Raw genomic sequence first — 10088 nt, 5'->3', positions numbered from 1 at the left:
AAGATGTATTTCCTTTTAAAGCTTATTTTAAAATGTATCAGATAAACAGTGTTTTTATTTATGGGGAAATTCTATGATTTTTAACTAGACAGGAAACTGAGCACCATCTTAGTCTAGCCCACATGATATCATGATTAAAAGTCAAAGGCAGGTTCTAAGTTCAATATTATATAATTATAATATGAAAATCTAATCAAATACAAAATAATTACAACGAATACCTATGAAGTATGAGACTTAGTATAAAACTAACAACTAACGTTAAAATTATTTTTGAATTTTCTGGTCCGTAGAAGTGCCTAACTTGGGGCAGTTTTTGACTTTGACGTTCTATATCTCAATAAATAATCATTGTATGGGTTCAATATTCATATCAAAAGTTTTCTCTTGATCTTTTGTTTAATATTTACTACAATTTAAATTTGTATACTTAATTTATGATTTTATATTTTTTTTTGTAGCTGCCCCAAGTTACCCTTTAAAGGGCGTATCTTGGGAAAACTATTTAATTTTGCAGAAAAACTCGGTACTTATTGACCTATTATTGGTTCTCCGTACTCCGACTGCATGTCTGCACGGAGAATTAAATTACCGTAACCCTCCGAAAAGATACTGTACCATTAACAACACTGAATTTTTGTTAAGAAACTGATATATCAGAACAAAAATATTGATACGTCAAAAATATCGAAAATGAAATATCGATATGAAAATATTATGGATACATTTTGCGCATCCCTACGCGACTCATTTCTGTTATCTCGAATACCATAGTACTATCCAGATAGTTCCGTATTTTAATACATAATACACATGAATTGCCATATTTTATATAATAATGTATATTTATAGTATAACGTTTATTATCAGAATCAAATAAATTATCACAAAACATCGTCAAAAAAATATATTAAATAAATACAAATAAATTATCACAGTTACAGTTGCAAAAGTCTAAAAGTTATTATAATATGAAACAAAAAGTCATCAAAATTATCAAAATACGATATTGAATAAATATAAATAAATGATCACAGTTACAGTAGCATAAGTCTAAAATTCTATTTTTGGTGACCAATTTTCGGAAATATTTTTCAATATGTTATCGGATGGGTTCTCCTTCAATGTTTTGTCTCCTGATAAACTATGCCAGATAAGACTCCAAATGATGGCGTCTGGTTCCCCTATGCTTTTTATTTCTCCATTTAGCGGAGCCCCAAAGACGTTCAATATGCTGAGTATGGACCCCAGTAACTGGGTCAACAAAGTTATTAGTATGATTGACTGTACCATGCGTGTATCCGGCTCTGGCTAGTTCGTCTGTATCATATCCACGCCAACAGTCAGAATATATGGTTGTACCATTATATATTGTTTTATCGCAGTTGAAAGCGTTTCCTTGGTGCGATTAGGAACTTGGATAAGAAATGTCTTCTTGGTTTCGCGACAAATTCCCCCAAATATCCACTGTTGTGGTAATATCCTTCTAGCATTATTCTTTCTTTTTGAAAACATACTTTCGTCGATTTCAACAATTTTTCCTGGTCCTCCGATTTGTGTTTGTTGATTTCGACTAATTGTTATAGTGCACACCTCATGCATGTAATTATTCCTATCAACTACCGTACAATGATTTATGTGCAAGTGTCTTTCACAAAAATTAACGGAGGTTAATTCTGCACTCCAACAATATATAAACCGGAGTATGGTTAAAAAAGGCAGACGACTATTTTCAAACTAATTCCCCATAGGCATATTGGTTTTATGCTGACACGTCTTGACATTGCACTTCCAAAAAATTTAAATTTTTTCCGATGTACAGTTTTTTTTTATGACCGTTTTTGCAATCACGGCGTGTTTGAAGTAAACCCTTTTCTTGAAAAAACTCGAGAGCATCTTTTTCGTTTGGTAAATTCCACAGATTCATAAATACAACGACGGATTATTTTTAAATAATACAACTGTCGGCAACGATGGCAATCGATGGAACTGTAGTCGGGTAATCGCGGCACCGACGTGGTAGTCGAGATAACAGAATTGAGAGTCGCGGTAGTCGCACAGAACAAACAGAAGGGAATCTTAAGGCTCATCGAAAAAACGTCCGACATTTCTGAATTTTAAACGTGCTGCCACATACCGAGAAATTCCCTTTTTTTTAAGTTTTCTGTGGTTTGTGGCTACGCTGTTAGTTGGCAATTCCACTCATAACAACAACAACACATGTCCAACCATAGATAACATAGATTATAAATCGATTTGATTCACGATTTTAGATAGTACTATCTATAATCGTGGTTTGATTATTTGAATATAATAATATATTAAAAATTTGAACGAACAGTGTTGCACGATATAAAGAAAAAGAGGGAAATTCCCGGTACGTGGCAGCATGTTTAAAATCTAGAAATGTCGGACGTAGTTTTATCATCTCCCATAAGAGCCCATGTTAAATGAAATAAGATTCCGTTCTGTTTGTTCTGTGGTAGTCGCGGCATCGAGCGGTAGTAGGGATAACAGAAAAGTACCGATAATGGTTTTGTCATATTATTTATAAATAGAACAACTATAGGAAATTTGAAAACAAATGATGTGTACAGTATGATAGTCGTACTGACTGTACCATTCGCGTTAATGCGATAAAGAAATTGTTTTTCGATAATCCCTAATAATAATATTATTTTTTTATAAGATTTATAAGATTTTTATTTTAAAACTTCAATAGTTTAGACGTTCAATTATAAGTCTGTGCCCAGTTTCCGATTTTCCGACGTTTCTGTTGACTTCAAATCTATTATTATTTATTACTCAATTACCAGTCGGGTGCGTCAAATGTGTTTTGTAGAGGCAGCGCTCAGCAGAGTGCAACTCACACTACCGCCGGATACGACAGACCGTTTTTCACGCGCGACCAAACGTGTCACACCACCGGCATGTCACACTACGTGCCATACGAAGCACGCACACATAAACGTTCGGTGCTAATACCGTACGAGGACTTGCGTACAGCAAGAGCTTCGTTACCCGAGTTCACGGGAACAAGGGCCGAGGACCTCGTACGGTTCATAGAAAATACCGAGGCGATTTTGGTGCAAGCTCGTATACACCCCTCGGGTTGGTGTAGGGCGGTCGAACTGCAAAAAGAACGGCGAGTACATGGTATAGTTCTATCAGGCCACTCGACCTATCTTGGGCAGAATTTCGGGATGAATTATTTGAAAATTTCAATAACGCCGAAATTCAGTCTCGATTGCTCGTCGACATCGTGTCAACACGACAAACTCCCAAACAATCACTAACGGAATTTGTGTTAAATAAAAATCAGCTGGCACGCCGCGTAACCACCGGCCTATCCGAACCGGAATTGGTAGGTATTATCGCCGGGCTAGCACGCGACACGTTCCGTACGCACCTCCGTTTGCACCGACCACAAACGTTCAGCGAGCTGAGACGCATCGCAGGCGTTTTGGATCCGGCAGCGGACAGCACTAGCCCACCCACACAACGCTGGACGCCTAAGCCCAAAAAGGGGCCGGACACCCCACAAACAGCCCCCCCAGTCAAAAAAAAAAAATATTTTGGCAATTCATTTGATGACCAGCCAACTGGGGCCGTGCAAGTTCTGCGGGGAACTCCATTGGCACAGTAAGTGTCCACACCGAAAGTCCAGGCCTAGGAACGGCGGGGGAGTCGACGGGTACTACTCCCCCCATCGACTCACCACCTCCCCCCCATCCATAACACACATTATCGTTAGTACACACAAAAAAATTAAACGCTATCGAAAAGCGCGTAGTACGGAAGTTCAACACAGTGAACAACCGACTACGAAAATTGTTTCCGTGTCACCACCTATCGACACCCGTTCACAGACCCCTAACCTACACCACACTCACCTCACCGGTGACATGTGTGATCAACAACAGCCGGCCCATGGGGCAGCTGCAGGTGTAGGGACAAAGGCAACAGGGACACGGGTGTTCACCTGCACATGTGACGGGGACTCAAGCACACACACCGCGCTTATCCCCGCAATAGGTCAGTCTGCGCACGTAAAGCCACAGGCGGGAACAGAGGCAGTCGATAGGGACAGTGTGATCATGGCGGTCAACGCCGACGATCAAACAGTCCCAGTTCAGAACCAATTGCCATGCTCGGCCAATGGTAGTACGACTAAGAACGGTACACGAACATGCCCGGACAAAATTCCGACCCCCGCGGTCGAACTCGAATTTCCGTCAGGCTTCGTAACAGCCCTATTAGGCTCGCAGGCGCAAAAATCTTACGTAAACCCGATAATAGGCCGTAAATACGACAAAACAACCAAAGTCCGAATGGCTGACGGTCACACTGCGACAACCAGTAGCACCTCCACATTTGAAGCTAGAATAGAGGCGCTCGATATAAAATTTGAAGCAACTATTCTAGACAATTTGTATTGCGACGCGTTACTAGAACACGACTTCCTTGTTGATAACGAAGTCTCTTGGGATTACGCTGCGTGTACAATACACATGGGTAGGCAAATTCGTACGTCGACATGCTGGAAAGGGAAATCATAACCACCCACCACTAGTCCCGACTTGTCTCAATTAGAATTTGGAAACGACGTCGAAACTCGCGCGAAACTCACCAAAGTATTAAACAAATACGCGGTAGTACTCAGTGAAAAAGTAGGACGTACCAAATTAATTGAACACGAAATCTTGTTCAAAGACCCGACTCCGATCGCGCTAAAACCATACCCATACCCACAGCAGAAACAAACTGCTATCGACAATATGGTGCGCGATATTTAACTCCAAGAGCTCGTGAAACCAAGCACACCTCACCGTGGGCCGCGCCAGTAGTTTTGACCAGGGCTTAAATCAAAAAAAATAATACCGTTTACCATTATATGGATATCAAACGTTATGACCAAATTACTGTTTAACGTTATATGATATTAAACGTTATGATCGATTTATCGTTTAATGTTATAAAGAATTTAAACGTTTATAAAATGTTCCGTTTAACGTTTAAACGTTTTAAATATTAATTATTTATAACGTTTAAACTTTATGAAACACTAGGCTTGACTCTTGAAAAATTGGGGAGGGTTATATAATTCTAGTTATAACTTATAAATTATAACTTACTCATTACTACGTATTACTTATTATTACGTATTATATTGGAATTGTTTTGTAGGAATTTCTCAAAATCATCACCATCATCAGCGTCATCTTCAACATTTGTTTCACTTTCATCAGTGATATGATTATCTGGTTGTTCAGTTGGGTCTATTCCTAAATTCTAAAGAAAGAAAAATAATTTTTCCAACCATTAGTTTAAATTTTAAAGTTTTACATTTTAATTTTTATAAGAATAGGAGTAGGCCTTATAAAGTTATAAGTTATAACTTTTAATTCAATGAACAAAATAAAAATAAAGTACATTTAATCAATAATCATATCTACATTGAAATAATGATTAAAAAATATTATTAACATAAGTGACTTTAGAGTTAATATCTTTGTTATTATTTTATTATGGAATTTGCAGTAATGTAAAATTGTTTTTTTTTTTTGAGGGCTTCAGGGTTTCATATTGATAATTTATAATTGATCTTTTAAAATTTAAAAACTAGTAAAACTAAAAAACGAAGAAGTTAACACTAACTTATAAGAACAAATCAAATTATTGGTATAGGCTATAGGCTCCTAGTTTTTGCTCATAAAATAATAAGTTGATTGAACATAATATAGCCAATATAGGTGTGTTATTGTGTTAAAACTTAAAAGTTAAAACAAATTTATGTTGTTTATTGATTTATACCTCAATACATGTTAATGTCTCTTTTAAATCCCATATTTTCAAAAGGTAGTTGACCGCTATTTCTTGTTTTGGAACAGTTAGTAAACACATGATCCGTGGATCCATATATACAGCTTTAAAATAAAATTCAAAAACACAATATTATGTTTAAAATGTTTAAATGTAATATACCTACAATGTGTATAATATAGTGGACAGTGGTATTATACTATTATCTACCTGAAATAAATATATCATTTTCCAATAACTGAACTTCACGATTTTTCATATTATTTAAAATAGGTAATGATACTGTAGAACTAATTTGATTTAATTTATTTTTGGTCTGGATCCAAATCCCATAGAAATCTCCTATAGTTAAATCTTTCTTTTGAAGCAATTTTGTAGCGAAATAAACTGGTTCAAGAGATTTTATCTATACAAAGTTTGAAATGTAATAACAAAAATGGTAGGTACTCAATTTTATAATTTATAATATATTACCAAACATTCAATTCGTTTCCATTCATTTAAGGTTAACTTCAATATTCGAACCATTTTAACGATATTTGCTCCATTGTCACACGTAATTGAAAACACTTGACGATTATTAATGTTAAATTTTTTTAAATTTGTATCAACTTAAAAACAAATATCAAAAAAATTAGGAATATTAAAGAATATTTAACTAAATAAATTTGATAAATTAAACTAAAGTGGACATTATAGTTGAAATCAGGTATATAGGTATGTATTTGTTCGCCGAAGCAGCACTTACGTTATATTACACGTCAATTTATAGCGTCATGCGCATACAATATATAATAAATTAAACAAATGTTCAATATACACGAATAATAAGGGCTAAATATAGCGAGCCCGTTATAATGAGGGCGCCCGGTACTAAATAGAATATAAACAATACAAAAAAAAAAATACACACAAATACACACCAAAAAAACAATGGTGTATATATATAATACAAAATATGACGACCTGGTTAGCAGCTGCAGCTTTCGTCGAAACGGTGTGGTACGTAGTCCCTTGCAACTGAGAAGATGGAATTGAGACGATGGCTCGGATCCTCCAGGGAGACGGCACCAAAACAAAAATCAGTGTTCAGACCACGAGGTGGTAACAACAGCACCAAAAGAGCAGGCGCGCCGCAACGGTGGGCGGACAGAGAGAGATGTGTCGGGCCCAACCGTTTGAAAAAGACAAGCTGGGTGTCGAAGTATTGGAAGCCGGGCTGTCTGGTGGCACGACTATCAGCCGGCAAAAATGTCGTTGGACCGCAGAGGGGAGAGCTTGCCGGCCACTTTATCTCCGAGCAGGCGTATATATATATATCTTAATATATAAAATGGTAAGGTCCCGGAGTCTTTTCCTCCCGGAACGAAAGACCACTATTTCTTTTCTTCCACGAGCGTTCGCTTCCCGGCCAATGGGAGCGCGAAAAAATATCGCCGCGTTGTCGTTTTGAAATATCGTCTTCGCCTCATCGCCGGGATTGTTTCAAAACTTTTGCTTTTCGAGCTCCGTTCGCCATTCTTCGTGCCCCATTCTCACACTTCGAAATCGCTTTTACAGACAGAACCAAAGTCGTCGAACGGAGCCTTACACTTACTGTTTTGTCCTTCTCTCGGTTAAATATATCGAATGAAACAGGACTGTTCTTCGACGGTCAGGTCCATATCGATCGTATAATTCTGTGACTGTGGAACGTCCGGTTGCGATATATTAAATTAAAAATTATTGGGCGATTTCGATGAGATCAACACACAATCCCGTGGTTGGATTTCAAGAAATCTACTCGAAAACCCAAAATATGTAATATGTAATAAATAAAAGACAATATTTTAGTGCTCGATGCTGTGATATAATATCGGATTTCACAATTAATACACTCTGAGTTGAATGAGTACGTTCAATTGTATATTGCTTATATATTAAATAAATTAACTATTTATTTGATGCAGAACCGTATACATGTGTACTATTACGCATAATAATAGCAATACAAATATTTTAGTTTTTTTACAACAACAGAAATTGCTATGTATTTACATCTATTTTGTTAACTATATGCAATAAAAATAATGGCCATATCCTACGGATTTCATCGGTTAAACATTGCTTATTGCAGTATTCGCTTATGAATACAAACGGCTTAAATGCTCAAATTTTTCCGTCTGTCAGCATCTGAGTAGGTGTCCCGTAGGTTTAGGCGTTAGGTTAAAGTCGTAGGGTAGGCGAGTTCGAACCCCGGCGGCGGATGTATCGACGCCGTCGTTACTACGGCAGCCCTATGCTGTAGCATGGCCGCCCGGATTTTTTGCATTTTTTTTCCGGTTTTTTTTACACGATTTTTCCAAGTTCCAATGATTATTTCATTGTTATCTCCATTATTATTGTAAACATAATCTTCGTGGTGCTTACATTATGAAATAATTTCAAAAATACTTATACCTACTACCGTCTATCCGTATGATTAGAATATCTTTGGTTTATCATGCCGAATATCATTACCTACTTGCGATCTTCATTTTCTATACATTATGTGTGTATAATGTAGGTAAATACAACCAATTAGTTGAGTTTCACTCATAGACGCTGAACGGAGGGTCTGCGATCCGACGAAGTCGGATTGCCTACGTAGCTGGCTAACTTGAATGTTAAACGATTTTCACTTGAGGTGACGGACTTGCTAGACATTCCAACTCAGTTTTCGAATTTACATTTTTATTACATACGAAAAAGCAAAGGACATGCGACGGGGAACCGTGTTATTCAATTGCCGATTTTCGTGGGTAAAGTGAAATTTCAAACATTCCCGCGCTCGAAACGAGATCTCTAAGACTTATCAAAAATCGTTATCACCTCCTAAATTTTTGTTTTTTAACTACCCATGACGTCAACAGGAGTGACTTCTAAAAGTAATTTCAACGACATTGACGTCTGCATCGCCGACTCTCACAAGCTCCCGAGTTTCAGGACAGCGAGTTTCACAAGCAACTAGTATATATATAAAATGGTAAAAACCGTTCCGTGCTCGAACATCCTCCCCCCGTGAGGCTTTTCCTCACTCATTGGTTTTTTTTTTTTATAATACAAAGTATACACATAAAAAATTACAAAATAATACAAGTATACGAACATATGGTTCAAATTAAAAAAAATACATAAATAAGAATAATTATTTTTACAACAGAAATAAATAAATATTTTATTCAGTTTGTCCACCCATCTTTTCACGCCGTTAGACGGACAGCACATGTATATATCATATATTAATATATAAAGAATTTAAGCGAAGACTTTTGGAGCGATGTGCCGAGTGTGTCATGCCGAAAGGCACAGTGTATAAGAGGTCAACGATATGGTGAACTAAGGATAAGATTCAAGGACGTGACGATATAAAAAAGGACGTACCTATATAAAAATTTTTTTTTTTTTTTTTCAATTAGTGGGTTGTTAACGAGTTTCACCACCGGACGCATTATTATACCTAAACGTGTCATCACTCGCACAACTCGGACGTGACCGTCACTCCCCGGTAATACTTCTAATACCCGACCAAGACGCCACAGGAGGGGAGGGCTTTGGTTATCTACCACTATGACCATGTCGTCCACCTTTAAATTGGGGGTACGCTCCGTCCACTTTGACTTCTCTTGCAAGGTCGTGAGGTATTCGGCTGACCATCGCCGCCAGAATGTCTGATGACATTGGTCCATCAGCTTCCACCGGTTGGTTAATTTAAGAGAAGACTCCGGACCGGACCTAGGTGGTATAGCCAGAAGCGGTTCACCTATCAAAAAATGCCCGGGAGTTAAACAGTCGAGATCATGTGGATCCGACGACGCGGGCGTGAGTGGGCGAGAATTAAGGATGGCTTCTATGCGAGCTAAGACCATCGAAAACTCTTCATACGTGAAGATGTGTGTCCCAATAACGCGCACTAAAAGGCGTTTCGTCGACCGGACAGCTGCCTCCCACAATCCCCCAAAATGCGGGGCGCTGGGGGATTGAAGTGCCAGACACAGGTGGCGCGCGTATTGGCAATAGCCGCTTGTCCTTCGGGACTTTCTATTAACGTGCGCAATTGTCGATCTGCCCCGATAAAATTTGTACCACAATCTGAGAAGACATCGCTCGGTATTCCACGGCGGGCAACAAAGCGATCAAAGGCCGCCAGGAATGCGTCTGTCGATAAATCCGTAACTACCTCAAGGTGAACGGCCTTTGTACAAAAACAGACAAAATCGGCTACATAAATTTTGAATACGCGCGAT

This window comes from Myzus persicae, unplaced genomic scaffold (genome assembly GCF_001856785.1).
Source record: "Myzus persicae strain clone G006 unplaced genomic scaffold, MPER_G0061.0, whole genome shotgun sequence".
NCBI classification, from domain to species: Eukaryota; Metazoa; Arthropoda; class Insecta; order Hemiptera; family Aphididae; genus Myzus; species Myzus persicae.
Note: the sequence above shows the minus strand (reverse complement) of the source record.